The sequence below is a fragment of the Pangasianodon hypophthalmus genome, chromosome 15 (assembly GCF_027358585.1).
Source record: "Pangasianodon hypophthalmus isolate fPanHyp1 chromosome 15, fPanHyp1.pri, whole genome shotgun sequence".
Classification (NCBI taxonomy): Eukaryota; Metazoa; Chordata; class Actinopteri; order Siluriformes; family Pangasiidae; genus Pangasianodon; species Pangasianodon hypophthalmus.
The window spans coordinates 16,077,155-16,101,913 of record NC_069724.1 but is presented as its reverse complement, the minus strand read 5'-3'; the positions used below and the strand labels follow the sequence as shown (position 1 = coordinate 16,101,913).

The window sequence follows — 24,759 nt, the reverse complement described above, 5'->3', positions numbered from 1 at the left end:
TGCACATAAACAAATGCACTCAAACATCAATGAACTGAAGCAATGTTGTAAAGAAGAGTGGGCCAAAATTTCTCCAAAACAATGTAAGAGACTGATGAACTCCTACAGAAAAAAATTTACTTCAAAATATTGTTGTTAAAGGTGGTTCTACATGTTACTGAATTATGGGGTGTACTTATTTTTTCCCACCTGGTTTCTGTATGTTGGTTTACTTTTTGGAAATAATGACTACTAGGTTATTTATTTTTTAGAGAAGTTGCTGAGGACCACACGATTGTTATTTAGGTCCTGATAAATAGAAACACAGAAATGAAGGAGGGTGTACTTTCTTCTTACTATTTTATATATATATGACAAGTAAGTATGATAGGTATGACATTTTGGAGCGAATTAAAAAAAAAGACTGAGAATATGTTTTAAACACAGCATTTGACAGGCATTCATGCTTTATTGATATTGGCTGAAGCATCACTTACTCCCAGAGCAGAATTATTTTCTGCTTCCTTCTTTCAATGTTTTCCTTTCATCTGTCTCTTCTAAAAATACAACCTGACATGTCTGTCTGAGAATTGGGCTGAATCAGCAAGTGGGAAAACCTCAGAGAATCAAGGAGTATGTAGTGGTAAAAGTTTTCAATTCAGAAGGCAAAACATTCTGAAATTACCTATTTAAATACTACTTGTTGACTACTTGTTTTAAACTAATCTTCTATTGAAGGGAGTGGGCTCAGTTTTTGTGCTGGCCCAAACACAATTTATTATTATAATATAACACAATATATTGCAATTGTCCTTGAATATAAGCTGTTTTTGTGCTCACGTGTTATAATAATTATTTTATGGCAATAATAATATCAGAAAATGCATTTGTGTAAGTTATGGTTATTTCTACCATTAAAATTCATCTTCAGTAACCGCTTTATTGTGGATCTGGAGCCTAACCTGGGAATACTGGGCATGAGTTGGAAATATACCATGGTTGGGACACTAGTTTATTGCAGGGCACCATGCACACACATTCACAAACTCTTTCATACCTTGGGGAAATTTATCCACACATACATGGGGAAAGCATGCAAAACTCTGCGCAGATAGTAACCTGAGCTCAGAATCAAACTGGGAACCATGTAGCAATGCTACCTGCTTCACTACTGTGCTGCCCACCATTAAAATTAAGTAAAAAACTATTGTATGTCATTAAGATGGCACTGCTCAGCTTTGATTTTTAAAGGGAATCAGAGGAGCTGATTTGATTGGATACCACAGCAGTCCATTTTATGTGAACACTATTTTATGTGTTCAGTCTATCCCCACCCCTTTTTCTTCTTTACCTCCTGTGCAACTTGTCACTAAATTACCAATAATTTATTGAAAATCAATTGTTTTGCCTTATTTTTGCACTTGTACCACAATCCTGAAAATATGAGTCATGTGACTATCTGAAATGTGATGAGTACCACTATAGTGCAGCTAGCCAATCTAATGCAAAATTCCGAAATTCTAAAGAGTGCTAGCAATCTGATTATATAAGAAACTCCACTCTCTCAGCCTGTGTGTTACTAATACTTACGAATTACACAACTGTGAAACCTTGAAGATCACACACCCATGCATCCTTATACTTCTGATATCTAAATCAATCTAAACTCAAGAAACAAATAAATTGAAAAGAATCCATAAACATCTCAAATAGTCTTTAGGTGTGTTTGTATGCGTGTATATAGCATAACCTTTTTCTCCATGGTTTATTTATGCCTGTAGTGCATAGCAACAATCCAAACAGTGTCCCTCCCTTTAAACCCCCAACCCATCTCGGCTTGCTGGCATAAGTGTCGTCAGCAGCTGACCCATTTAAAATACACACACACACACACACACACACACGCACACGCACACACACGCACACACACATCTGGACCAAAGGAACTGCAGGCCGTTGGGATATCCAGGTGCTGTTGGTAGTCCAGAGAGAGTGAGAGATAGAGAGAGAGAGAGAGACATGAGCATATGTTTGTCATTTTAAGTTTCATGGAGGTGAGTCAACTTCACAGTAAATGCTGACTTTGTGCAAGTATGTGTTCTGTAATCATTCTCTTGACTCCACCTTATCCACTTGAACTGAAATGTTAAACAGTACAGATCTTACACACACGGCTTGTGAAAAGTTTGATACATGTTTCACAATCTCTCTTGACTCTGAGTAAAAGAACACCACCACCCCCTCGCTTTTATTGTCCAAGGCAAATGTTCCTCTTTCTTCCTTTTGGTGTCTATTGCGTACCTTTCCCTTCTCTTTCTCTCATCCCCCACTTCTCTCCTCTGTCTGCTTTCTGGATTCTGCAGAGGGGTGGACATGGGACTGTGATGACATCACCACTCTGTTTCAGCTCACATCTGGAACTGTTCAAGACATGGTGCGGAAAGAGAGAGAGAGAAGAGAGAGAGAGAAGGAGCAAGTAAGAGAGTGTTTGATATAGAGAGAGTGTTGGAAAGCTTTTCTTAAGAGTTAGATCTCAATTTCTAAATGCTTAATTTTAAATGATTATGGCATATTTAATTACAAAGACTGATTATAACATTCTATTTAACACAGTCTGAAGCATGAATATATTTTTAAAAATCTATAAAATATAAGTATTTTATAATAAGACTGCTTTATTAAGTATATTATAATTAAACTATTTAAGTAGAACTTTGTTATACAATTATAAAAACAAACAAACAAAAAAGAATCTTTAGAGTATGGGTGAGTGTGTGGGGGGTGTCTCTTACATGTGCAAGGAGAAAATCCTGTTCCAGTCGACACATTTTCCATCCTACTCAGACACACACACACAGACACACAAACACAAATTATTACACTGACCCAACACTCAGCAGTCCATTTGGAAACCATTAAGAGCAAACACACTCCAGTCCTTCCAATACATATACATCCACAAACCTAAATTCATCTTTATATAAAATCTATGATTAGATTGTTATGATTCCTGAAAGATTTTTTTGTTTTTATGTGTGTCTATATGGGATGTTTATGTTGTGTGTCTTCTTGAGTAATAGGGTTCGTATGGGGAGCAGGTGATTGCTGTATTCACATTCCTCTATTCACCATAAGGGGGCAGAACACACTGTCTTTAATCATGTGGCCAGATCAAAGGACTGGAAATATAATGTTTTCTATAAAAATCTCCAAATGAGAGTGTAATCTGTTCTATAAAAAAATACACATCTTTCTCATTCACTGCATTCCTCACACTACATTTTGTTTTAAACTGTGTTCTTCAGGACAGATGCTATATTCAATGCCACTGCAAAACTGAAAATAACTGCCTCCCATTATAATAGCCTAGGCTATGAGATTTAGAAGTTCCAAGAGCAGTTGAAAGGGAAGTAAGGTTGAAAGAAACAACTACAAAGAGCAAAATGCTAGAAAACTGAGAGTGAGCAGCTGAGAGGAAGAACAAGACAGAACGAGTTAAATACATCTGGCATGCAGTCGCAGGCTGCACATATGGAATGATGGATGAACGAAAGCGACACCCCACCTCCTCTCCCTTTTTTTTCCCTATTTCCTTATTCTTTCTGTTCTACAACCTCTTTTTGGGTCAGTTTAGGTTCTCCCCCAACCCAACTGTAAAGAATTGTTGATTTGCAGCTTCTTAAGGAAGCTGGTAAATAAGGGTGGAAGGAGATGAAGAAGCGGGGTGTTTCAGAAAACAACAAAAAGTAAAGGATTTGTATGTATAATGTGTCATACAAAGGCACAATATGACAATAAATTCTATGAGAGAGAGAGAGAGAGAGATTTTTCAGATGAGTCTTTTCCATTCTTTTTCTTAGCACTAATTATGTTTCCATGATTTAACTCTGTGTGCAATTAGTCGTCCATGGCATACGTAGTGTGTGTTGCAACCAATTAAACCATAGTTGGGGGATGCTGGTAAAATTACATGTCCAGTTCTATTACAGTTTGGAAAATTATTGATATTCATCCAGTTGCCAATTAAGCAATATTGCACAAGCAAGAATGCTGTTGTACTAAATATCAGCACGGCTGTAATTCGGCTGTATTCACAAATGTGCTTAAATTTGGTATAACAGCATGGTAGTGAGTGTGATGTTGCTTTTATACAACAGTTCTATAAATAAGGTGCAGAGGGAGGGAGATGGGTGGCAATATTTCTTCTCTTAATCTTCTCTTATCTTTTTCCTCTTTTGTTTTTTAGCCACACAGACAATATGCTCCAGTGATGGCCTTTAACCAACACTGCTAAGAGTTTGGGAAGGTCTACCTTATTTTAAATTTTTTTCACAAATTCTCATAATTGCTGGATTGATTGTAAGACTTGAGACATCTCATGTGAAAAGTCATGGTAAGGGTAGCAGTTTCTTGCGCTGATTTTTATTTTCACTCATTTTATCACTTTTCCTTTTAACTGTATTATAATGTCAGATAAGTGGCAGAGACATATGCAGGTGCAGGCTATTTAAGCACTTAGGCAAACAATCCAAAATATAATCCAAAGACAAATGCAATCAGCAAATGGGCAAAACTAGGCAAATCCAAGAGAACGAAGTAGCAAAGTAATAAAGTAATCAAGGTCAAAACCAGAAACACATTCGAGAGCAAAACAATGGCTTGGTAATGACACTAGTGAGACTAGGACGAAACTTTGCACTGCCTGAATGAAAATTAACGTTATTTATAGTGTAAGGGTGATTGAAAATAGGTGAGCCATTAACCTGTGGTTGATACCCAGATGTGAGTCTTACTGTGACTCCCAGCTTCTCCATAAAGTATCTCCACACATAAGACATGAACTGGGCTCCCCAGTTCAAAGACTATGTCTTCCAGGATTCCAAAATACCTAAATACATAAGGGGTGAGCAGGGCCCCATGACGCCATTCCTCTAGCACCAGTTTCACTGCCAGGAGTTCATGATTACTAATGTCATAGTTTTGTTCTGGTGGTGACAGTTTCCTGGAAAACAATTTGGAGTTTAGGCTTTTCACCCACTCAATGCGATAGGATGGCCCCTACTCCTTCTCAGAAGCATCCACTTTAATGATGAAAGGTTTTCAAGGGAGTTTTCTGGGTGTTTTACAGTGGGGCATTCGTGAAGGCCTGTTTCAGGTGGATGAAGGCTTGCTGGGCCAGTTCATACCACGTGAGCTTTCATGAGCCCTTCTTGAACAGTGATGTGAGGCAAGTGGCTATATAATTGAAGCTCCTGATGATCCTTCTGTAAAAATTGGCAAATCCAAGAAATCATTGGAGCTTTTTGATAATGTTGGGGATCAATCACTCCTTCACAGCATTTACCTTTGCTGGGTCATCTTGGTTTATTATATATTCTAAGAACAAGATCTGGGGTACATGGAACAAACAATGTTTTTAGGGCAGTGGTGGCTCAACAGTTAAGGGTCAGGGTTACTGATCAGAAGGTTGGGGGCTCAAACCCCAGCACTGCCAACCTGCCACTGTTGGGACCTTGAGCCAGGCCCTTAACCCTCTCTGCTCTGTGTCATGGCTGACCCTGCACTCTGACCCCAGCTTCATAACAAGCTGGGATAGGCAAATAAAAGAATTTCACTGTGCTGTACTGTATATGTGACAAATAAAGGCTTCTCTCTCATTTTCCAGTACTTGATTTAGTCCTCAGTAATCAATGCAAGGTCTTGGACCACCCCCTTTTTTCTGAACAAAGAAGAAACCTGCTGAGGCTGGTGAGGCGTATCGATGAATGTAGCTGAGTTCCAGCGCTTCACTGATAGAATCTCCATAGCCTTGTGCTAATCAGCTGAAATAGGATACAGATGGTTGCATGGAGGTGTTGTGCTAGACATCAGGTCAGTGGCACAGTCGTAGTAACAATATATGTGTAAACCAGAGGCCTTGGTTTTGCTGAATACCTACTTAAACTCAGTGTAAATGTGAGGAATGGTCAATTTGATATTGGGCTCTGGGTTTTCTGTAGTTGTGAAGCCCACAGTAAGACGGTTGTTGGAGGCATGAATTGTGACAAAAGCGTGAAAATGCACTATCTCACCCTGGGTCCAAGAGATGTTAGGGTTTTGACATTGGAGCAGTGAGAGACTAAGAACAACAGGGAATTTGGCAGACGATGTGACCAACAACAGAATTTGAAAAACAACTATAACCTATAACCTGCCTATAAACTATAACCTGTTACCTCTGAAGCACGTTGAGCTATAGCTCCTCCTCCTAAAAGGCTTCTTTCCAGTGCCTGCAATTGTAGCAGTGTGTGGGAAGTGGCTGGAGTTTCATTTGGAGCTGCTCAGCAGTTGATGAAGTCAACTTCATCAAGTTGTAGTTGATGAAGTTCCCTGTCATGTCTAGCAGGGCTGAAATGACAGAGGAGGAAATAAATAAAATAAATACCTGATCACCACTCTTAACGAAAAAGTCAGATAATTGTAGGATGAGACTTACCATGTCTGAATGATGTTTGGAAGCAGTGTGCTCACTGGAGAGAGTGGGGGAGGGGGGTTATTGCTGGGGCATGAGGGACATTTAGCATTTTAATGCTGCCACAATAGAAGCACAATCTTGGCTTATTTGCATGGGTTTGAGTTGTCCACTGGGATGTTGTCTCTCTCTGCAAGCGTTCCTCTTTGAGTTTGGAGAAAATTGTTCAGGCAAATAGCGAGATCAGAGAGGGGGTCCAGAGATGACTGGTCATCACTGGTCATCATACTAATTCTGTGATTACATTAGGTCCCAAACCTTGAGGAAATGCACCCCTAGGTTCTAGCTCCACTCACTGCCAGTGGTGAGCATTCTGAACTCTGAATATTCTGAATATACATCTACACTGTGCTCTCCTTAAGTTATAGTTAGAAGCTTTTCTCTGATATCTTTGCTCTGATGGGTGTGATCAAAGACTCGCTGAAACAAACTGATGCAAGCAATGAAGGCTGATATTTATTTAATCACTCAAGCAAACAATCCAAAACAAAGTCAGAGTAAAAAAACAGGCAAAAAAGTAAGGTGATCAGCAAACAGGGAAAACTAGGCAAATCTAAGAAAACAAAGTAATCAAGGTCAAAACCAGAAAGACACTCAAGAGCAAAACAAAAGCTTGGTAATGACACTAAACCTAATGAGACTAGGATGACTTTACCCTGGCTAAACAAACATCTTGGTTATTTATAGTGTGAGGGTGATTGCAGAAAAGTGAATAAAATTAGAAGTCCAGGGATGCAGAGTGGGTAAACGAGTCAGGTGACTGAGATTCAGCCATGTGTGTTGCAGAAGTGAATTCTGGGAATCCATTAAGTTACATATAGTAATTGATATAAACTATTTACAGTTAAGTTCAGTGCAGAGAACCTGGTAACACTACTACAAGGTCCACAAATAAGTAACATTAATATTTAGTTAGTGCTTTCAAAATTATGAATTAATACATGTACTAATCCCTAACCCAATCAGAAAATAACGAAGTGCATATATTAACAGCTGTTGAGTTGTAATTTATCGCCAATTTCTCAGAATTGGAAACCTCCATCTCCTAAATAAAAGCTAGATATGTAGATTGTGTGATCCATTGTTTTTCACTTCAAACCTCCCTCTTTAGGCTTGTGGGTGAGAGCACTAATAAAAGTATAAATGTATACAATAAAACCTTGCAAGAGATAAAAATGGCATGCAATGAAAGCTTTACAGTAGCATAGATTTAGCTTAGACTTTTTGTAGAGCAATGTGCAAATTAGAGGTGCTGTTCTTTTATTAAATCCTTTGGGGAGAGATCATAGTAGTTTCCTGTCTTTCCTATCATTCTCCCTCACTGTCTATGCATCTCACTCACACATACATGACTGTTCTTAAATCTTAAAGTGGTGAAGAGCTACAATCTAAGGCGGAAAGAATGCTAAACAGATGGCCAAAACAAGAGAGAAAGAGAGAGAGAGAGAGAGAGAGAGAGAGAGGATTGAAAAAGAGAGGATTTAAGAGGAAAAAGGAGAAAGGGAGAGGGGGATAAAACTTGGATAAGGCCAGGAGAGTACTACCCCTTGTAGGTATTGGATCTCAACAATCTTGGCTTTAAAAAAAAGTATATCAATTGATAGTGCCAGTGATGTCAGAACAACATACAGAATTTGTAGAATGTCTGACAAGATAGCAATTCTCTTGGATCTTATACATCATAAGAAAATGCATGACCATTAACCCAGTCCCTCACCCTTATCTTAAACATTGTTAACACATTTTCAGCCACAGGACCATTTTGACCAGTGTGGCTTTCAAAAAGAAAAGTGGCTGATCCCAACTGGTTAATTGTCACAAAGTTTCATATTATAGCAGCTGGTAGCCAATGAAATGTGATTAAACAAACTGTGATTAAACAAACCTCTGGCTGACTGGTGTTCAGAGGTGTTCAGAGATGGGTGCTCATTCACACTACTGACAGGGGCTATGTTGACCTTGTAGAATCTGGATAGATACATGGTGATACCCCAGTAGCTGCAGCACAGACCTCCTGGAGTGGCACTTTTCTCAGTGGTGACTATGAGTCACATCATTGTAGGACTGGGCTTCCAGCCTGTTCATTGTCTGTAGTGATAACCTGTCACCCAGTGGGCTAATCTCTGCTTAGACTGGTGAGCACCCCATGACACAAATGAATAACTGATCCAATGAACAAATAGCTGTCATGCAGGTGAAATAGTTCCATAAGGCTCATACTGGACATAGTCGGGTATGTTCTGCAGATTGACTTTCGTAGAACACTGCAAGGGCAATTTTGTTCCAGAGGTCTGTTCAGCTGCACTTGGAGAAAACCACACTTGACAGTGAACCAACTCAGCATTGACAAAGAGGTCTATCATTGTGTTGCTGATTCACTGCACCACCTCTGGGTGTAAGTATCACTCTCCTGGGCATATACACTATATTACCAAAAGTATTCGGTCACCTGCCTTGACTCACATATGAACTTAAGTGCCATCCCATTCCTAACCCATAGGGTTCAATATGATGTCGGTCCACCTTTTGCAGCTATTACAGCATCAACTCTTCTGGGAAGGCTGTCCACAAGGTTGAGGAGTGTGTTTATAGGAATTTTTGACCATTCTTCCAAAAGCGCATTGGTGAGGTCACACACTGATGTTGGTCGAGAAGGCCTGGCTCTCAGTCTCCGCTCTAATTCATCCCAAAGGTGTTCTATCGGGTTCAGGTCAGGACTCTGTGCAGGCCAGTCAAGTTCCTCCACACCAGACTCTGTCATCCATGTCTTTATGGACCTTGCTTTGTGCACTGGTGCACAGTCATGTTGGAAGAGGAAGGGGCCCGCTCCAAACTGTTCCCACAAGGTTGGGAGCATGGAATTGTCCAAAATGTTTTGGTATCCTGAAGCATTCAAAGTTCCTTTCACTGGAACTAAGGGGCCAAGCCCAACTCCTGAAAAACAACCCCACACCATAATTCCTCCTCCACCAAATTTCACACTTGGCACAATGCAGTCCGAAATGTACCGTTCTCCTGGCAACCTCCAAACCCAGACTCGTCCATCAGTTTGCCAGATGGAAAAGCGTGATTCATCACTCCAGAGAATGCGTCTCCACTGCTCTAGAGTCCAGTGGTGGCGTGTTTTACACCACTGCATCCGACGCTTTGCATTGCACTTGGTGATGTGTGGCTTGGATGCAGCTGCTCGGCCATGGAAACCCATTCCATGAAGCTCTCTGCGTACTGTACTTGGGCTAATCTGAAGGTCACATGAAGTTTGGAGCTCTGTAGCACTGTGAAGAAAGTCGACGACCTCCTTGCACTATGCGCTTCAGCATCCGCTGACCCCTCTCCGTCAGTTTACGTGGCCTACCACTTCGTGGCTGAGTTGCTGTTGTTCCCAAACTCTTCCATTTTGTTATGATAAAGCTGACATTTGACTGTGGAATATTTAGGAGCGAGGAAATTTCACGACTGGATTTGTTGCACAGGTGGCATCCTATGACAGTTCCACGCTGGAATTCACTGAGCTCCTGAGAGCGGCCCATTCTTTCACAAATGTTTGTAAAAACAGTCTGCATGCCTAAGTGCTTGATTTTATACACCCGTGGCCAGGCCAAGTGATTAGGACACGTGATTCTGATCATTTGGATGGGTGCCTGAATACTTTTGGTAATATAGTGTATGCTGCTGTAACAGTGCCTCCGCTGCACTGTTGAAATGACCCAGTAGGGTAACTTGCTCTCTGTAAGGCTAACCATTGAAGCATGCTATGTATGTAGCCAAATCTGGGAGACATTTCCTAGCTCAGACACCAGCTTCAGCAGCATCAAGAAGTGAATCTGATTTAATCTTTACCAAAAACACATAAACATGAAGGAGGATTTTAAACTGTCTAATGCACCACACTGACATTTGCAGCACATGCCTATGAATCTAGCTTCACTGCAATGAATTGTGCGATGCATGTACTTCGGTACTAGGATAGTTCCACATTCACTGTGAGACTGAGAGCTGTAATGTGTGCTAGGAGGGTGGATGTGTCCCAGATGGCCTGGTCCCTTATGGAGGGACCCATTGTACAAGAAAGACATTGTCCAAGTATGGCAGTAGGCAGTACCTTTATGCCTCTGTGCTCTTCCCTTATGGGCTTTTTTGGCTGCAGGGCTAAATAGTAACCCTGGTATGTATGGTAGGTTTTGCAAGGTTGATTGCACAAGTCGGGCAGTGCAGATTGTGCCACACATGACTGGCACCATCCATTAACCAAAGTGGTGGAATGCCATCCTGTATCCTGTCCTAGGTGTCATACTGCAAGCAGGGAGATTTCAATCAGCTCTGTCACAGACTGACTGATAGCAGATTGTTGCAGATAGCAAAACTGTTATTGAATTGCCTGTATGCACCAGGTCATAAGATCTCACCAGAATGTCACCAGTGGATCTGCATTCAGTGCTGGGGCATTATGTGTCTGAAAATAGCACCACCAGTTACGCACTATAACAGCATGCAAGTGACCCAGGCCAACCTGCTCGTAATCCATCATGTTAGTTAAAGTATGTGCTGCAAAGATCAGGTGTGGCACAGCAGTTTAAAAATTCTTTCATGTGCATGTGCGTTGGTAAAGACTAAATCAGATTCACTTTCAAATGCTGCTGAAGCTAGGAATTGACTTTGCTACAGACATAGCGTGCTTCAAGAGAGACTCTGCTCCCTTTCTCAGCTCAGAGCAGTTAGACATTGGTTGCATAAGTGCAATGGCTGCTCATTGGCTGTAGCATGGCTCATAATTACTCAGATCCAAAGCTGTGTATATAGCCGAAGCTGTGTATTAATTGTGTGTACCAGAGAACTCATTGGTTAACCACAAAGAGTAAGCATTATGCTGGGAAAAAACACCATGCCACTTGGATGGAATCAAAGGCCTGCTAACAAAGTACGCTAGTAAGTCATAGACCCCTTAGTCTTTGGACAGTGGGAGATATGGAAAAAATTAATGAATAGCTGAGAAAAAGCTCTTCATAGCAGTGGGTAGCAGCAATGCACCCATCTGTTGTTTGCTACAACCAAAAAAAGCAGCTTAGTCACAGATCCACTAGTCAGAAAACTATGGGAGATTGCGAAAGTGACCTGAAGCATGGGGGAAACCTACTCAGTGAAAATACAGGGAATTGAGGTAGATCAACTCCGGCCCATGTATGCATGCTAGCAGAATACAGCTAGGATAGGATAGGCCAGATTTGGAGGGATTATACCTGTAGCCTTGAGCTACAGTCATGGGAAAAAGAAAGTACACCCTCCTTCAATTCTATGTTTTTTATTTATTGGGGCCTAAATAACAATTGTGTGGTCCTCACCAGCTTCGATTAACAAACAAATAACCTCAAGTGTGAACAAAAAACACGATATATTTCAATAATCATTTTTTTCCCAAACGTAAACCAACATTCAGAAACCAAGGGTGGCTAGGAAAAAGCCCTTCTCTCCAATAAGAATATGGCAGCAAGACATAGGTTTGCAAAATTGCATCTGAACAAACCACAAAAGTTCTGGAACAATATTTGGACTGGCAAAGCTAAGGTGGAGTGTTTGGTCATCATGCACAGCTCCATGTTTGGCGAAAACCAAACACAGAGTATCACCACAAACAGCTCATACTAACTGTCAAGCATGGTGTTGGAGGGGTGATAATTTGACCTGGGAAACTTGCAGTGATTGAGATAATGATGAACTCTGCTTTATGCCACAATATTCTTAAGACAAATGTGAGGCCATCTGTCCAGCAGATTAAGCTGGGATGAAATTGGGTCATGCAACAGGACAATGATTCCAAGCACACCAGCAAATCAACATCGGAATGTCTAAAGCAAGAAAAAAAAAAAAAAGTGTTGGAATGGCCAAGTCAAGTCCAGACCTCAACCCCACTGAGATGCTGTGGCAGGAACTTAAGATAGCTGTGCGAATCCCCTCAAACATCATTTACTTCACAGTATTTTTGCTAAAGTTCTACATGTTACTGAATTATAGGGAGTACCTATTTTTTCCCACCTGGTTTCTGAATGTTGGTTTACTTTTTGGAAAACATCACTACATATTGAAATCTGTTGTGTTTTTTTGTTCTGTTTATAGTTTTTTTGTTTTATTTATAGAAGTTGGTGAGGACCACACAATTGTAATTTAGGCGTTGATGAGCAAAAAAACATAGAACTGAAGGAGGGTGTACTTTTTTCCAAGATTGTAAATCACAAGCTGTTTCACAGATATCTCTAAAGTGAAGTGACAGTACATTGGGTACTTATAGTAAGTACTATGTCACTGTCATTGCATGACTTTGTGGGAGGTCTCTGCATGGTTCAATACACACTAGAGGATGTCCAGGTGTTAAAACATTGCCCCTGGAGGTTAGGACAGAACTATCCTTCTGATGGTCCATGAACTGATAAAACCATGAAGTGATACAATCTTAGGATTGGAGTTTCTACTTTGGGTGGACTACAGAAAAGTTCTGCGGAAGAAGAGTGCAAGAGATGGCATATCTGGGAATGGAGATTGACGTGACATCCTGCTGTCAGAGTCAGGCAGCCCACCCACAGTGTGTGTATGTGAATGTGTGGGTGTGAGAGCGAGATCAAGCGTAAGGGCTTACTCAAAAACGCCACTGGACCCTAAAAGGAGATCAGGCATTTGCAGACATTAAACACCTTAATAGCTATATAAGGTCATACCATTGTTATTTAATTTATTGTATTATTCTCATTAAATGTCAATTTTATTTATTCTAAATATGTGTAGTTGTGTCAGCGAAACTATATTTTGCTTCTGCACGGTACATGCAATATAGCTGTCAAGAACTGAATTGAGAAAGAAAGAAAGAAAGAAAGAAAAAAGCAAATTTACACTTATTTTCCTGCTCATTCATTCTGACATGAGAAAGGGAAAAGTTAAGGTCTCCAAGGAGATGAAAATTGTGATTGTGTGTGTGTGTGCGTGTGTGTGTGCGTGTGTGTGTGTGTGTGTGTGCTTGTGTGTAAAAAGGGGAGGTTGGGAGTCCCAGAACGAGCTCAGTTAGTCTAGGATGAGTCAATAGGAAAACATCCCTCCATCTGTACAGCGATGTGAAGTCTTCTGCTCCTCTATGACCTTACACAGTGAAATACACACACACACACACACACACACACACATATTTTGTTTGCATTCATGGCTCAATTTTCTGTTGGTATTATGTTGGATTTATATATATATATATATATATATATATATATATATATATATATATATATATATATATATATATATGTGTGTGTGTGTGTGTGTGTGTGTGTGCACAAACACATATTTTGTTTGCATTCATGGCTCAATTTTCTGTTGGTATTATGTTGGATTTATATATATATATATGTGTGTGTGTGTGTGTGTATAATGTTCATGTCTATGTGTAAGATTAAATGAACATTTTGACCTTTTGACCTATGAAGAAAAGTATTCTTTAAATTTTTTTGTTTTGTTTATTGAGGTTAGGGTTAGGGGTATGTGTAAGGGGTATGTGTGCTTTATGTATTTACAGGGATGTGTGTGTGTGCGTGCAGGGGTGTTTGAGAGAGAGAGAGAGAGAGAGAGAGAGAGAGAGAGAGGTGTGTGTGTGTTTATAGAATGTCTGGTAGAGGCATTAGAGTCCCCCTAGTGTCATTCATCAGGGTCTAAACTAAACACACATACACACTTTTCATTAAGTTGAATTGGTTTCTCTTATAGACTTTAACACCTGGAGGTCAACCACTACTCAAATAGTGAGGGTAACTATAGCAGGATCTATATGAGTCTGATGATAAGAACTGTGTTTATTATATCAGTTATGCCAAAAAACAACCAGTTTTGTCAAATTGTCTCAGACATCTTTCCCTTTCTTCTTACCTCATATCATATACTGTACATGCTGGACCTTACAGATCTGTCTGCATGACAGCTTGTGACTATGGTTGGAGCTACAGGTAATCTAAGAGCCTTTTCTCACTACAGGTAACGTCCTTCAGGTATGATAAGTAATTTTCATGCTTTTTCGTAGTCCATTCAGAGCTCTGTGGCTGCTAGCTTGAGTTGGGTTCCCTCATTAGCTTGCTAGCTATACTAGTCAAGCTGTCACTCACAGAGCTGTCTGTGAGTTAGCTACAAACTGCTCTTTTTTGCTCAGTATGGCACTCACCTCTCAATTTCCTGCTAGGTTGGGTCCTCTCTCATCTAGTATTCTGCAGTCTAGAACAGCTAGCATGATTGCTACTACCCTCCCTTGCCATACTGCACACTTCATCACTGAGCTTGCAAAGTTAGCTGGACCCCTTTAACACTCATGCAGGTGCCAGAGTTGGGTTTCCCTTCATTTTCCCTCATATCTCTGCCTTTGTTGGGTCTCCCTCTGCATTGTTGGGTCAGTGGATATCCCCCACCGTCTCCTGACCAGCAGGCCTGTGGTGAAGCACAGCTGATTCGGCTCCCTCTCTATATCATCATATGCTGTTTGCCGTTGGATCCAGTTTGCTATGTTAGCCAGATCCCTAATGTATAACACTAGGGCTGTAGTTGGGTCACTTTCTATGTGCACTCATTTTCCCCAACAAGTAGGGTCCTCCCTCAGTGCCTCTGGTTAGACTTTCCACATGGACTTCGTCTAGCATCTCCACTATTGTGTTGAGGTGCTGCTCATAACTAGCCTACTATAATAGCCGAATCGCAACACAACTGTCGCCACTGTCCAAAAGACTAGCAGGCCCATGGCTACATACTGCTAGTGCATTTGAGTGATTTTCTCTTGCTTAGGTACTAAACTAGCTGGGCTCTGCTAATACATCCATTTGGCACTGAGTGACTAAGGAGTCATGCTGCAATCCCCTGGAAACCTAAGATGAGCATCAATTATGTGCTCACTGCCTCAAAATTACCATCTTAAGGAAGCTGTTGCTGGTTTGGACATCCTTTGCTAACTACAGGTGATGCCAATGTCACCACTGCACATGACTAGTAGATTTAGGCTCTTCTGAGTCAAATCTAACCCAAGTGCTCAAACTTAATCAACTTGCTAGTCATAATGGCCAGTGATGGCTGACAAGCACAGTAAAAAGCAGAGAGAGACACACTATATGGCCAAAATTATGTTTTTATTTGTGCCCCAAATTTGGAAGCACACAGTTGTCTAGAATGTCTTTGTATGCTGTAGCATTATGATTTCCCTTCACTGGAACTGACAGCCTAGTCCGAACCTGTTCCCTTTTCACAAAGCGAGGTCCATAAAGAAATGGTGTGTTGATGTTAGTGTGGACTATATAGCACAAGAGCACTATGTCTTTGGCCATGTCTTGGAGATTTGTTGAACTGCAAGGCATTCTACTAGCTCATATGCTTCCCTGGCAGGCTCTATACTGGCCTCAAAGTTGGGTGGCCAGAATAGATCTGGATGCAGACATAGCACTGAAAGTGCTCTTTTGCATGCCTCCAATCATAAGTTTACCTCGGCCACAGTGCAAGGACTTCACTGAGAGAATTAAAAAAAGTTTTGGGATGACCATCAGCTATACTGTGCCTTAGCTCTATGGCACAAATATTTGGTTTCAAGGACAGATATTCAATATGGTCCTTTCCCTTTGCCTCCCTCTAATGCTATGGGTGGTCTTAGGATGTATGCAGGAGAGCCTGTCACTTCTGAAAGCTAGAGGCACAGATGACTAGGCCCCACATATCACAGAGAGAAACAGAGCAGTATCTCTCCGGAGACATGGGCATTTTCTCACACCTTGGAGCTGTACCTCACTGAAGACTGTCACCATGGATGCCTCCCTCACTGGCTGGGGAGCAGTGTGGTGCCACAGGGGCACAGCGGACATGTTGGTCGATTCAGACAACATTGTGATAGTCAGATATATCAGTCACCAGTGCCGTATGAAAGTTCCTCATGTGGGCTCACCCACAGTTAGCTGGTTATCCTACCTGAGAGCAACTCACCACACCTGGCAGTTAGGAGGGGTAAAATACAATGGCAGTTACAGTGAGATCCAAAATTCTGAGATCAGTGCAAATGCTTCTATTTTGCATTCTTTCTAATTTAATGAAGTAATGAAAATTGTTGCATTAAATTAGAGAAGAACTTGTGTGAAAAGTACAATCTTTGAAATATTTACATGAATTTCAGAGTTTCTTAGTATTTGGTATGTTCCCTTTTTACTTTAATGACAGTGTGAACTCAAGCTGGCATGGACTCCACAAGTTTGTGCAAAACCTTACAATCCATTTTTAGATCAAATCCATCAGAGTGTCGTCTGAACACATGCTTCAATACAAGAGATTAGGCATGGGGAAAATCTGACCTTTTGTACAAAGCAGCTAACATGGTCAATATCACAAATCTGCTTACAATTATATAGGGACCAAGAAATAGTGCATAATTTTGAATATTAAATATGAATATTAAATTCATTGAACATTTACTTTCTTTGCTTTAAATATTTCAAAATTCTAAAACCTTCTGTTTATTTGCAATTTTAAAGGCAAAAAAATTTTCCAAATTTTCACTGTGGTCTCAGACTTTTGGACCCCACTGTATGCTAATTACATATGGAATCGCCAGGGTTCCTTGTCATTCAGAGCCAGCTCTAATCTGGCTAATGTGTAGAGATTCCAAGGAAAGAAGTCCATATGCAGTATTTATTGCAAATACTATATTACATATCACTTTGTATTCTTGTATAAAACATGACAAAAAAAGAGTTTCTTTAGAGATAGGAGATATGTAGGAGATAGAAGTTAGAGCTCCTTTTTTAATGTGTTTTTTTTTTTTTTTTTTTTTTTTTTGCCATTTTGGTTTTTAAAAGATTTTTTTCAACTACTTTCAATGGTTTCATACATAATTTTACATAAAATCAAGCAATTTTACCACTTCTGCACGGTTATACATTTTCCAGTGCACCCACGTTCCTTCCCTTGCCACCACTAATGGGTGTCTGGAAGCTTCTCTATGACTAATGGAAAATGTCAGAGGAGGTTTTTTTTCCAGCTTTTAAAACCTCGAATCCCCCCCTCAGTACCCAGAGCACAGCAGTTTTTATGAGAAACACTCACTGCTGACTCCACTGACTGTACACAGACAGAGAGAGGGAGAAAGAGGGGAAAAGAAGTAGAGAGGGAAGGGGCCAAGGAGCTGTAACACTGTCTGAAACGTTTCTATAGGAATATAGAATTTCTTTTGAAGGATTTAGACTTCTGGCCATTATTCTTTCTTTCTTTCTTTCTTTCTTTCTTTCTTTCTTTCTATCTTTCTTTCACTCAGCCTATATTCTCAGTAAACTCTTTTCATTCATGTCTCTTATCCAAGCTATTCTCTCTCTCTCTCTCTCTCACTCTCTCTCTCTCTTTCCCCACTCTATCTCTCTCAGCAGTTGAACATTCTTCATGATTCTCTCAGCTCTATTCTCAGTACACAGGGTTTTATTGGGTTGGGAGGTAGCAGTGGTTCCAGTTTCATCATCAGAAAATTTTGAGGGAAAAGGAATTAAAGTGTTGTAGGATAAGTGGTGAAGGGACAACTAGAAAGGGTAAATTAACATTATAAACATGCAATGAACAAAGACATACTGATGGAATACATGACTGGTTCATGTATTGTTTCAGATTCATGATTATTTAATTACCCACAGTTATGGTTTCTCATCACAGACATATTGACAGATCCACAAATCCACTATCTCCTAGTTAGATTGAAAACTGTTTTTGCTCAATACAGCATAATGGCATTGTACGTTGTGCACTATATGTGCATTCTATTTGAGATTCAGCTACAGAAAAAACTCTTTTTTTTTTATTGTATTTTAACATTACATGTCATAGTTGCACTCAGTATTTTCTGTTTTTAACTACGATTTTGGCTTTGGGTATGGTGGTCACAATCATATTAAATTCAATAATACAATTTCCTCAAAATGTTCTTGATCGTTCATTTTGTATGGTAGACAAGGGTCAGTGTCGCACATTTTTAACGCCAAATGCGTATATATCTATGAATTGTCAGCTGACTTGTCAGATCATGTGAATTACACTCCACATTTGCAATTGCAAAACTTTTTCCCCCCACATGTGAACCATTGCTGCTGTGTTGGTGTGAGTGTGAACCACCAGTAATGCAGTCTATGGCTGTGGCTGTTTGTCAAGGTGTATTATTGTGAATAGGTTTGAATTTGTATGTGTGTGTGTGTGTGTGTGTGTGTGTGTGTGTGTGTGCGTGTATACACCGATCAACCATAATATTAAAACCAGTGCCATGTGAAGTGAATAACATTGATTATCTTGTTACAGTGGCACCTGTCAAAGGTTGGGATATATTAGTCAGCAAGTGAACAGTCAGTTCTTGAAGTTGATGTATTGGAAGCAGGAAAAATGGGCAAGCGTAAAGATCTGAGCGACGTTGAAAAGGGCCAAATTATGATGTCTAGATGAATGGGTCAGAGCATTTGCAAAAAGACAGGTCTTGCGGGGTGTTCCCAGTATGCAGTGGTTAGTACCTACCAAAATGGGTCCAAGGAAGGACAACCGGTGAACCAGCGACAGGGTCGTGGGCACCCAAGGGTCACTGATGCGCATGGGGAGCGAAGGCTAACCCATCTGGTCCGATCTCACTGAAGAGCTACTGTAGTGCAAACTGCTGAAAATGTTAATGCTGGCTATGATATAAGGGTGTAAGAACATCTTTCTGTGTATGGGGCTGAGTAGCCCTGTCCAAGCGGTGAAAGCACCTACAATGGGGACGTGAGCATCAGAACTGGACCATGTAACAATGGAAGAAGGTGGCCTGGTCTGATGAATTGCGTTTTCTTTTACATCATTCTTTTACAAAATGTATTCTGTACTCTAGAGTAGATACTTACCAGAAATACTTAAATGTTAGCAGGTTTTTAACAAACAGATTGAAACTACTATTCTATTTTTTATTAGTTTTATTGCTTTGTAATAATTTTTTGCCTTGCATTTTGCTTTGTTTGGTTCCCTTAATTCCATTCTGTAATCTTTGACCTTGTCCTTTTATAGTGACTCTGCTTTCTCCTCTTTCTTCCTTTTAAAACATTTTTTAATGGTTTTGTCTCTTGCCCTCTCTCATGTCTGTTTCTGTCTGTCTCTCACTCAGGGACGAAGAGAAAGAAGCACCTGATGATCAACACAGTCACTGTACATGAGGCCACACCCATGGTTTGTGATTTGCTGGCCTTGATTTCTTGGGCCATTCTAATTGGTTTATTTAAATTCAGTGCTTCAGGTGAAATAGCAGTTTGGCACCTGAACAATTTCTTAGGTGTTGCCCAAACTGGGAGAGGCAGAAAGATAGAGAAGAGTGAGGATGAAGAGAGAAGGGTGAAAAGCCGAACATAGAGATAAATGTGCAGGAACACAAATGACAGAAGACTGGAGAAAGAGAAAGAAAGGATTTCATTCACAGTCACCAGGAATTGAGCAGCTCCTACATAACATGTACAGGAGAGAAAACACAGAGAAAAGCTTCATTTTCATCTAGAAAACCAAGTTGTTGCACAGAGGACAGCCAGTAGAGGTATAGAAAAGAACAGAAAAGAGAGAGGACGAGGAGAGGGGAAGAGAAATGAAAGCAATCAGAGCGAGTTCTTCGTGGAGTTTACCATGTGTCCCCCACCCTCCTGCTGGACCCTGCAGCTCAGAATTATGATGTCAAAGAGAGCGAGAGAGAGAGGGAGCACATATGTTTCTGCTATTACAGTAAGAGTATGGAGAGAAAGAAAAGGAGAAGAGGTTGGAGGAGGAGAGAGTGAGAGTATTATCATGGAGAGGAGGGGTTAAGAGTGAGTGGGTGAACATAAATAGCCTGTTCCACTGCCCCATGATTTGAAAACCCACCCACTAATTCTTTCACTCGGCAGAGGCTGAAAAAAATAAGAGCGATCCAAGATGCTTTTATTAGCATGAATGTATGTAGTACAGTATCACTAAAACCTCAGAAATATGGTTTAGATTAAAATATTTAGTAGCAGTAGTAGTAGTAGTAGTACTGGCAGTAAACGTAACACTGAGCAAAGAAGTGTGTGGATGTGACAGAGAAAGATGCAAGAAGTGCAGGGTCACACTGTGACTCCTAGGGGTGTGTGTGTGTGTGATTAACAAGGGTTAATCTTATTTTCTTTTTTTCAAAATATTTACTTTATTATTGGAAAATATTATCTGCAATTCAGATAAAAAATAATTTAGAGTTGAAGGTGAGGGGGTCAAAGCTTAATTATGATTTGAGTGGGTGGAATCTGATGAAATTCTTCAAATTTATTAGAATTCCTTTAAGAGCTTGGGTTGCTGGTCCAGATTTCGATGTTCTTAAAATGCTTAATTGTGGATGTAATACAAATTTGAATCAGAAGCCTCAGTCCTTTGAAGATGGAAATACTGGGCTTTTCATCCAGTTATTTTCATGTGAATTTGTTCATTAAAAAAATATTAATGAAAATGTTAGTGTTTCAGTTTGTCCATGTCAACGGCTGTGTGTCTACCAAACATTCTGTGAGAAAGATTTTCTGAGAACAATATTCTTATCATGTTACCTTGCGAGAACAAAGTCACAGGGACATTCACAAGCATTGAGAACACTCCCACAGGAGTTTGAGAGGCACTCTGTACTTGCTTTCAGTGCAAGCTTAGCCTTTAGTGCGAGTTTGGGTCTTGTGAGCAACAACACCTTAGATATTCACTAACAGTGGAAACAGTGGAAAAAATCTTAAATGCTTGTTGACTTTTAGACAAAGCAGTGGTGCCCGATGTTCACTGAAGTTGCTTACTTAGGTAACTGGAGCCTCCTATCAGGAACTTTAGTTCAAAAGCACCCTTCACCTCATTCTTAGGGGAGAAAAAAAAAGAGTTTGGACCAGGCTACCCCAGCCTTATCTGCTCTTAATCAAGCATTCACCACTGCTCCCATCCTGACCCCAAAACACCCTGACCCCAAACTGCCCTTCATCACCAGAGTGGACACCCCCAGGGTTATGCCATAGGAATGCTATAAATGGCTGAGGAAGCTGAACACCCTTTCATAGCCTACACTGATCGCAATAACCTAAATCTACAAAATGCTTCATACCTCAAGCCAGATGGAGTTTCTTCTCACAGTTTAATTTCACTGTCTCCTATCACCCAGGATCCAAGAATTTCAAATCCAGTGTGCTGCCTTGAATTAATCTTCCTAGCCCCAAAACCAAAATGGTCACAGACTTGCCCTTCCCCAAGGGCATATAGTTGTTATTGACCATTTCTCAAAATCCCTTAAATTCCAAAATCTCTCTGTCTCTCTATCTTGGATATTGAGATAATTCACCATTTTTTCTTGCTGACAATATAAAGCCTTAGAACATAAAAGAAATTTGTAAGAAAGACAGATAGGGAGGAGAGAGAGAGTAGGAGATGGAAAGGCCAGTATCTTACACCCAATACTTGCCATCATGGGACTGAATAATAACAATATCTCTATATATGTTTCGTTATATATCTGTAACTGGAGATTGAAGTGATAGAAATACTATTTTCCAGGAAAATACTGTAGAATTTGGAAGAATTATTCATTAGTGTAATAATGAAGATCCATTAGAAAGATCAATTAAGTCTCAATTTTTTTCTAATTTGTATGAAAATTAAAGCATGAAAATTAAATCATGTTTGCTTAGAAGAATTCCTACATATTTTGTGTGAGATTGGGTTACCATATAGATGTCACATTTCAGGTAAACTCTTTATGTTAATGATGTTTTAATTTATTTTTTAATCAACACAAAGGTATTTAATGAATATTGCACTTCATACTAGGTGGCATTCTTTTTTTTATTGTGATATAAGCTTTTACATATTGTGACAGCGGTATAGCAAAGTGAATAAGAATCTACAGCATAAGTTCACAAGGGTTATATTGCCATACATCTAGGGCTTAGGTGGTGGCTATTTAGAGATATTTTTGTGTACAGGAAAACACGTTTGTGATATGTGTCTTTTGGTGGATCATGATATGTCATAATGAAAGTAATCAGAAATACATGCAAATTATATGATTTGAAGATTAAGTCAAGGTTTACATTAGTTAGACTTCTTATGTGTAAATTTACACACACTCAGGAGCAGGAGTAGGATACGAACATTTTTCAAAATTTACGAGAGTTTCATGAATACCACATTTCTTGTGTAAATGCTCGCAATAACGATTAACGAATAAATCCATTCGTAGCAAGCTTGATAAATGACAGTCATTGATGGCAACACATAATTCTTTGAGTATATGGTTATTGTCAAAGACATATGTAGCATGGGTATGTGGGGGCCTCTGTATGTGGGTGTATTAATCCATGCAATCAGGGTCTGGAATAGTCATATCAAACCAGCTGTGACTATGGCTCTACAAAAGTTATGAAATGGCTCGACATAAGTTCACGCTGTCCAAAAGTGGCTAATGTGAATGAGCTCATTTATGAGCAGAAGCCCTGTGTCTGGGACCAGCTGAGTCAGATGGAAAAAGGAAGATTTCCAGCTATTAGGAGGTTTGTGGAATTATACATTCACGTTACATTCTAACCCTTCGTAAATGGAGTTCACCACTACAGACCACCATGGCATGCATCAAATTTACCATTACAAGCTGCAAAGGTATGAAGTTATCTTAGCATACAGGCAAAAGATTACAGACTGACCAGACATGAAGCAAATTAACCATTGTGTACTAACCAGGGAGAAGTCTGATTCATCCATGATGTTCCAACAATGCTGCCAAAGTCATTAATAGAGATTAAAGAAGGGGAAACTGACTCATCACTGCTCCCAAACATAGCAGTGCGTTGCAAACATAAGAATGTTATTTGCTAGATTTCTCATGATGACAAGGAAAATATTAAACACACAAAGACAATTTTTTAAACTCCAAACAGGCTGTTTTACACTGTATGATTTCTGTCAGTACAATGACAAAAATTGTGGAAAAAAAAAAAAAAAAAAAAACCTTAGTCCGGAGTTAAAATCAGTGGTCACAGATCACTTAATATAATGTGATCACTGACGGTTGACCAAAATATTGGAATGTTAATCCTGCTTCTTAAAAGTCATAAATAGTAGCAATGTTTCATTGTAGGACTGTTGAGAGACTTTGGCTAATCTTCCTCTTCTTATTATTATTATTATCATCAGCAGCAGCAACAACAACAACAACAACAACAACAACAACAATAATAATAATAATAATAATAATAATAATAATAATAATAATAGTGATAATAATAAGAAGAAGAAGACGTATAGTGAGTTGCCACCCCATCCAGGGTGCTCCCCGCCTTGTGCCCTGAGTCCCCTGGAATAGGCTACAGGCTCCTCATGACCCTATGTAGGATAAGTGGTAAAGAAAATGGATGGATGGAAGAGGTATATTTAGATAATAAATCTGGGTCTCAAGGATATACTGTAACATTTATATCAGCTAATTGTCTATGATCACCTTTACTCTATGATGGCAATAAATTCGGAGTCTGTTATTTAATTAGTTTTGTCAGGCATTCTATTGATTCTATAATCATTTGACGCTCCATGCATGTTCCTCCAGTCCTTTTTGTTTGGTTCCTGAGGCTCATGATCTTCAGCATATACTGATTTAAACACAACAGCTGAACTAAAAACTCAAAACATTCATTTACAAAGCTGTAGAGCTTTAGATCTTTTTTTATTCATAGAACACACTCCAGAATTCAGTTAGTAGTAGTTTCCCACAGAACATAGACTGAGAATAACATCCAGTGTGTCCAGGGTGCAGGCTCAGAGAGAGAGAGAGAGAGAGAGAGAGAGAGAGAGAGAGAGAGAGAGAGAGATGTCTGCGGAAGCCATGGTTTAATTGCTTATGGTGACACGGCTCCAAACTGGCTTTCCCTACACTGACGTCACCCTGTTGAGAAGGCCTTTTTCACTCTTTCTTTTCTCCTTTTCCGTCCTGTTGGAGAGAACACACTGACAACATGGACTCCTGCCCTGTTTGAGCTTAACAACAGCTCTTTCGTTCCAATACGCACTGTTCTTTTAATCACTAGATGACTAACATTTCTTACTCTCACACACAGTGCAGTCTCTATTTGGATTGCAGCTCCAGCACATTGGATTTGAAATGAAACAGCAAATATGTTGTTAAAGTGCAGAATGTAATCTTTAATTACATCTTTAAAAACGTATTTACATCTCTATTGGTTGAGCCTGAAAAAAGCCATCACTGTTTTATGCAATCC

General features: G+C 39.8%; 1 long non-coding RNA gene across 1 annotated transcript; it reads left to right on the top strand.

Annotated features, from left to right (window-relative positions):
- Window positions 1-1,886: 1,886 nt before the first annotated feature.
- LOC117599154 (uncharacterized) lies at window positions 1,887-22,037 on the top strand. The gene is made up of 3 exons (XR_004579595.2): window positions 1,887-2,033; window positions 2,343-2,455; window positions 19,635-22,037. It is a non-coding gene; the product is annotated as an uncharacterized LOC117599154 (long non-coding RNA).
- The last annotated feature ends 2,722 nt before the right edge of the window (window positions 22,038-24,759 follow it).